Source organism: Hordeum vulgare, chromosome 7H (genome assembly GCF_904849725.1).
Source record: "Hordeum vulgare subsp. vulgare chromosome 7H, MorexV3_pseudomolecules_assembly, whole genome shotgun sequence".
Classification (NCBI taxonomy): Eukaryota; Viridiplantae; Streptophyta; class Magnoliopsida; order Poales; family Poaceae; genus Hordeum; species Hordeum vulgare.
The window spans coordinates 445,481,951-445,489,488 of NC_058524.1; positions in this window are offsets into that span (position 1 = coordinate 445,481,951).

Here is a 7,538-nt window from a genome sequence, read left to right on the forward strand (position 1 = left end):
AGAAAAATGTACTGAGAACTTACTCGATGTACGGCCACACTTCTGTTAGGTTGTTGAAGATATACAATGAAATGTTCCGCCATTCTTCGACATCCAACGTTATTGGTTTCGAAGCACCGTCTGGTGCGAGTTTCCCTTTGAATAGGCTGAGGTTCGATCCACCTTTTTTAGGGTCAGCATCATTGTACCGAGGCTTTTGATTATGCAAATGACGATTTTTGGCTTCGTAGTGTGATGCCACAAAGTTATCCACCTCCTTAGTAATGAATGCCTTGGCCACCGATGCTTCAATTCTATGTTTATTTTTACAGCACCCTCTCAGTTGCAAAGCACCAATGATTTTGCACGGGCCCACCCAATCTTGCCTTAGTTGGTAGATGTAAAATCAAATGCTGCATTGGATTAAAGAAGCCCGACGGAAAGATCTTCTCTAACTTGAAGAGCAACTCTAGAGCCACCTCCTCCATGTCATATTCCACACCAGGCGACAGTTCTTTTGCACAAAGAACACAAAATAAATAGCTCAGCTCCGCCAGTACTAGCCATTCATCCTCAGGAATAAAGCCACATAACATCACCGGCATTACCCGCTCAAGCCATATGTGCCAATCATGACTATTGAGACCAAAGATTTTTAATTTTTCAAGACTCGTTCCCCTCTTTAGATTTGCTGCATACCCATCGGGGAACATCCAATGCGTTTTGACCCACAAGATAATTTCCCTCATAGCTGGCCTTCTAATATTGAACCAGACCTTTGGCTTTGACCATTTCTCCTTTCTTTCGATTCTCGCATGTTTGTAACGGTCTATGACATAGTGTCTTTTGATCGACTCTAGCCTTAGTATTATCCTTTGACTACCCATCTATGCCGAACAATGTACCAAAAATGGCCTCTCCGATATTATTTTCAGTGTGGATCATGTTGATGTTGTGTGAAAGAAGGAGTTCTTCGAAGTAAGTCAGATCCCACAAGCATGGCTTGTGAGTCCAGGCGTGTTCTGAATGATACCCCCTGAAATACCCTCGACACTCTGGATCAGGCTCGAGACCGTTTAACTGATCCAGGATCTGTTGGCCTATTAATACAGGTGGTGCCAAGGTTTTGACAACTTTACCTTTGGTAAAGTTCTTCTTGTCTTTTCTGAACTGATGGTGAGGATCTAGGAACTGTCTATGCAAGGCAAAGGAAGAATACTTCCCACCCGCCTGCAACCAATGAAACTGAAGAGCTGCCTTGCACGTGGGGCACGGGAACCTTCCATGCACACACCATCCAGAGAATAACACATATGTCGGCAAGTCATGCAGCGAGTACATGTACCACACATGCATTTTGAAGTGTTCTTTTCTAGCGGCATCGTATGTCTTGACCCCATTATCCCAAGATTTTTGCAATTCATCCTTAAGAGGCTTCATGTACACATTCATATTCACCCCGGATAGTTGGGCCCTGGAATTATCAACGTCAGGAATATTTTCTTTCTTTGCATAATCTGTCCAAGGGTGGGGGGAGATTGAGTGGAATGACAAATACAGGCCAACAACTGTATTGGGTTGCCGTCATACCGAAGGGATTGAACCCATCCGTGGCGATGAAGACTCGAGGATGCCTTGGATCTGTCACTTTATCCTGATGTAATCCATCAAAATCTTTCCATGCTTCCCCATCCGATGTGTGTACCGCCATCTTATTCCCATCCGCATCTAGTTCGGTTCTTTTGCCCAATTTGTGCCATGTCATCTGTCAGGATGTCTCTTCGACCATGAAAAGACGTTGATGCCTTGCTAGGATTGGCATATACTGAAGAATATTAACTGGGATTTCGGTCTGCCTCTTCTCACCCATACTGTTGTCTACCACAAGATACCTGCAAGACTTGCAAATGGGACAATAGTCCAAGTGTGCATACTCCTTCCTAAATAAGGCACATCCTTTCTCACAGGCATGTATCTTCTCATTGGGCATCTTATGTACACGAATTATTTTGTCCGTCTGGTAGAGGTTTGTAGGCATGACATGGCCTTTGGGTAGAAAGCATCCGAATAGTGTCATCATCGCGTCGTAGCATTCTCTTCCTGACGGGGATATAGCCCTAGGGTAGGGTCATAGGTCTGACCAATACGTCCTACCCAAGGGCACCTCATTATTAGTTTAAGGACTACAAGGGAAATTCCTACTGGATCGTGAAAACATCTAATCCACTCGGTACTGATCCACTCAGACAAGTACATTCCATCCACTCGGATGACAGTCAACCACTCGACCGTATGACTCACTCGGTCATGCAAATACCAACAGTCGGCAAGACATCTGTAGCGGGCTGACATTATGGCATCAATGCCCCATCTTGTAACATAAGAGGTGAGGAGGTGGCGCACTCTATATAAGCCACCCCCTCCACATAGCTAGGGACATCTTCTTCTTCGTCTCCCCCTGCGGGCCCATTCCTTCCCTGGAGCTGTGGCTCTCTCCATACCATGTAACTCATGTCCATGACAGATAAAACAAAGCCTCTCCGGAGCACAAGACGTAGGGTTGTTATCTCCACTGTGAGTGGCCTGAACTCGCTAAAACCACCGTGTCACCCATGTGCATCTTGATAGATCATGCTCCGTTATCCTACCCTCTTTCTATTGTCGGAATCGTTACCACGACATTTGGCGCCCACCTTGGGGCATGGCGTCTATCGAGCCATGATGCATATGGTTATTTCTTCAGCCACCGGCGGCGGATCGATTCCGCTGGTGCCCTCTATTCAGTTTCATCTTCATGATTTAACACATTTGTCTGTATTGTTCATCTCCAAGACGAGCAAAGCATCGCAAGCAGAAGGAAAACATACATCTATCCAAGCACATACAAGGAGCACCACCGACCTTCAGGAAACCGACTGCTCCTCCGCACGTGGCCGCCGGTGTCGTCTACCTCATTGTCGTCTCCGACCTCGACGCTGCACACTGCACTTCATCTGCGATGTCGTCGTGCGGCCCCCATGCGCGGCCAACGGCGCCGTCCGCCTCATCGTTGCCATGGGTGGCCGTAGGAGCCTTCCGCCTCATCGTCACCACGCGTGGCCACCGGTGCCGTCCGCCTCATCGTCGTCACGCACGACCACCGGTGCCGTCCGCCCCATCGTTGTCGCGCACGACCACCGGTGCCATTCGTCTCATCGTCGTCGCGCACGACCACCGGTGCCGTCCGCCTCATCGTCGTCGCGCATGACCCCCGGTGCCGTCCGCCTCATCGTCGTCGCGCACGTCCCCGGTGCCGTCCGCCTCATCGTCGTCGCGCACGACTGTCGGTGCTGTTCGTCTCATCGTCGTCGCGCATGACCATCGGTGCCGCCTGCCTCATCGTCGTCGCGCACGACCGCCGGTGCCGTTCGTCTCATCGTCGTCGTGCACGGTCGCCAGTGCCTTTCGCCTCATCGTCGTCTCCAACCACGTTGAGCCCCCACGCACGACCGCCGCCACCGTTCACCTCGTCATCGACACGAGCCTTGTGTTCTCGGCCACTCGAGGGAGACCTACGCGGTGGAAGCGCGGGCTTCGTGCGGTGCGGGCGTGCAACGCTTCTTCCTTCAACGCCGGCACCGGCGAGGTCTCTGTGACCGAGGTGCACAACAACGGCAACCTACGAATCAGCCTCGACCTGCAAGGCTGCAACCGATGACCATCCAACGTTTCGTAAGTGCGTGCATTACGTGGGCCTATTCCTTGTTTAGATTAACTGCATGCAGGAAAAACGGAAACATAAGAACGTGGTCTTCATAGTCCTTCATGGGATGGGCTGACGGTTTGCATAAGGTAATGGCCTCATTAACCGGCTCATCAGGTGAGGATTGATGACATCGGTTTCCTAATTAGTGCGGCCAAAACATCTGCCACACTGTTTCCTTCAACGGCCAATCGTGCATGCATGCATGCATGCATGCATGCATATTCTCATTTGTGGTTTTTATTCATTGCAAATTAGCAACTATACATGACACTTAGTCCATCAAAAAATATTCGTAGCTATGGTTACTACTAACATGCAGCGAGTCGGCTGCCCCGTGTGTCGCCACTCTGCACGACGCGTCTACATCAATTGGCCGCCGCACGCATCGCCACTCCAGAGGATGCGTCTTCATCATTCGGCCGTCCCGCATGTCGCCACTCCGCAGGATGCGTCTCCATCATTCGGCCATCCCGCATGTCGCCACTCCGCAGGATGCGTCTCCATCATTCGGCCGTCCTGCATGTCGCCACTCCGTAGGATGGGTCTTCATCATTCGGCCGCCTCGCGCGTCGCCATACAATCGGACACGACGGAATCAATCGGTCGCCCCGCGCGCCGTCCCTCAGTCGGACACGTCGTCAACACTCGACCACCCCGTGCGCCGTCGCTCAGTCGGACGGGTCGTCAACACTGGGCCGCCCCGTGTGCCGCCCCTCAGTCGGACGCGTCATCATCACTCGGCCGCCCTGCATGCCATGCTCAGTCAGACGTGTCGTCAGCACTCGACTGCTTCACGCGTCGTTAGCCAGCTGAGCCATTCTTCGCATAGTGCATTCAGTTAAATAATTATTTATGCATTACCGAGTGTCGAGGAAGTCGCACATGACGTTCACTCGGAGGCCACGCCACTGAGTGTACCTCTGCACTCGGTTGTTTATTTTTATGTGGGAACACTTCACTTCCGCTTCGTTTGGGTCCAATACTCAAACGAGTTCAGCCGGATCCTTCACTCTTTTAGACTCTTGCTGGTTCCGAACCAGCAATCACGTGGCACACCCAGCGGGTATCTATAGGTGCAATTTACACAAACTATTTCAGAAAAGATCATATTACTTTGATAATTTTTTATGCTGGCTTGTGCTATTTTTCATAGACAGGTTACTCGACGCATCCGTGCGCCATCCTCGTCGCTACTCAGGCTCAGTGGCCGCAACAATCATTTGTGCGTTTCACGTGTACGGAAGGCCCTTCGATGACGTAGTGGACACGGACGCCCAACGTGCTGTCAGTGGGCCGGACGCCTCCTCGACATACATCACTTGGACGCCCCGCGTGTTGCCACTCAGTCGGACTCGTCTACCTCACTCGGATGCCCCACGCATCGCCACTCCGTGTGGCACATCTTCATCACTCGGACGCCCCGCGCGCCACCGCTGGACTTAGCTGTGACTCCGTATCGCCTAAGTTAAAAACTACTCCGAGTATGGACACTCTCCACACTCGGGGGCTTAGATGCGACTCCGTATCGCCTAAGTTAAAAATACTCCGAGTACAGACACGCTCCACACTCGGGGGCTTAGCTGCGACTCCGTATCGCCTAAGTTAAAAAACAACTCCGAGTGCGGACATGCTCCACACTCGGGGACTTAGCTGCGACTCTGTATCGCCTAAGTTAAAAACTACTGTGAGTATGGACACGCTCCACACTCGGGGGGCTTAGCTGCGACTCCGTATCGCCTAAGTTAAAAACAATTCCGGGTGCGGACATGCTCCACACTCGGGGACTTAGCTGCGACTCCGTATCGCCTAAGTTAAAAACTACTACGAGTATGGACACGCTCCACACTCGGGGAACTTAGCTGTGACTCCGTATCGCCTAAGTTAAAAAATACTCCGAGTGCGGACATGCTCCACACTCGGGAGCTTAGCTGCGACTCCGTATCGCCTAAGTTAAAAACAACTCCGAGTGCGGACATGTTCCACACTCGGGGACTTAGCTGCGACTCCGTATCGCCTAAGTTAAAAGCAACTCCGAGTGCGGACATGTTCCACACTCGGGGACTTAGCTGCGACTCCGTATCGCCTAAGTTAAAAACAACTCCGAGTGCGGACATGCTCCACACTCGGGGGCTTAGTTGCGACTCTGTATCGCCTAAGTTAAAAACAACTCCGAGTGCGGACATGTTCCACACTCGGGGACTTAGCTGCGACTCCGTGTCGCCTAAGTTAAAAACAACTCCGAGTGCGGACATGTTCCACACTCAGGGGCTTAGCTGCGACTCTGTATCGCCTAAATTAAAAACAACTCCGAGTGCGGACATGTTCCACACTCGGGGACTTAGCTGCGACTCCGTATCGCCTAAGTTAAAAACAACTCCGAGTGCGGACATGTTCCACACTCGGGGACTTAGCTGCGACTCCGTATCGCCCAAGTTAAAAACAACTCCGAGTGCGGACATGTTCCACACTCGGGGACTTAGCTGCGACTCCGTATCGCCTACGTTAAAAACAACTCTGAGTGCGGACATGCTCCGCACTCGGAGGCTTAGCTGCGACTCTGTATCGCCTAAGTTAAAACTACTCCGAGTAAAAACACGCTGCACACTCGGGAACTTAGTTGCGACCCCGTATCACCTAAGTTAAAAAATACACTCGGAGACTCGACTTTGATCCAGAAATCATATAATGCAAATTCAACAAACATTCAACATGACAAGCACTGGAAGTCTTAAACCCTCTGCCAGACTCATCTAGTCCGACAGAGGCTCGGGGACTACACCCAGTGGGTGCACTGAGCGTGCCCCCACAGGAAGAGAAATACAAAAGATAAACATTCTGCTTGGTCAGCTCCACCAACAACATCCAAGTTCAACAGATTCAACAGATTCCAACCGACTACGAGCAGTCAGTCAGAGTCTCAAGATCCTGTTGGTCACTCGGATCTACTTCAATTCTTAAGTTCACTCGGACGTACTACTCAGCGGAATCGATCAGGGCGAATGATGAAGACTTCAATCAATGCATAATTTTGCAAGGCCCTGAAGCACGTTCAAGTTCGGTCTGCTGCTACAAGATTTACATCGACACCTTCACCACTCGGACCCTGATCCATTCGGGGGCTAATGACGGGGATATAGCCCTAGGGTAGGGTCATAGGTCTGACCAATACGTCCTACCCAAGGGCACCTCATTATTAGTTTAAGGACTACAAGGGAAATTGCTACTGGATCGTGACAACATCTAATCCACTCGGTACGGATCCACTCAGACAATTACATTCCATCCACTCGGATGACAGTCAACCACTCGGCCGTATGACTCACTCGGTCATGCAAATACCAACAGTCGGCAAGACATCTGTAGTGGGCTGACATTATGGCATCAATGCCCCGTCTTGTAACATAAGAGGTGAGGAGGTGGCACACTCTATATAAGCCACACCCCTCCACATAGCTAGGGACATCTTCTTCTTTGTCTCCCCCTGCGGGCTCATTCCTTCCCTGGAGCTCTGGCTCTCTCCATACCATGTAACTCATGTCCATGACAGATAAAAGAAAGCCCCTCCAGAGCACGAGACGTAGGGTTGTTATCTCCACTGTGAGAGGCCTGAACTCGCTAAAACTACCGTGTCACCCATGTGCATCTTGATAGATCATGCTCCGTTATCCTACCCTCTTTCTATTATCGGAATCGTTACCACGACACTTCCCAAGTTGAACCGAGCCTTCACAACCATTACTTGTCCAATAGCATCCAGCTGACAAAGCTCAGTGTGCTTGTGGAGAGGACGTTTTGAAGACTCCAACATTTCATA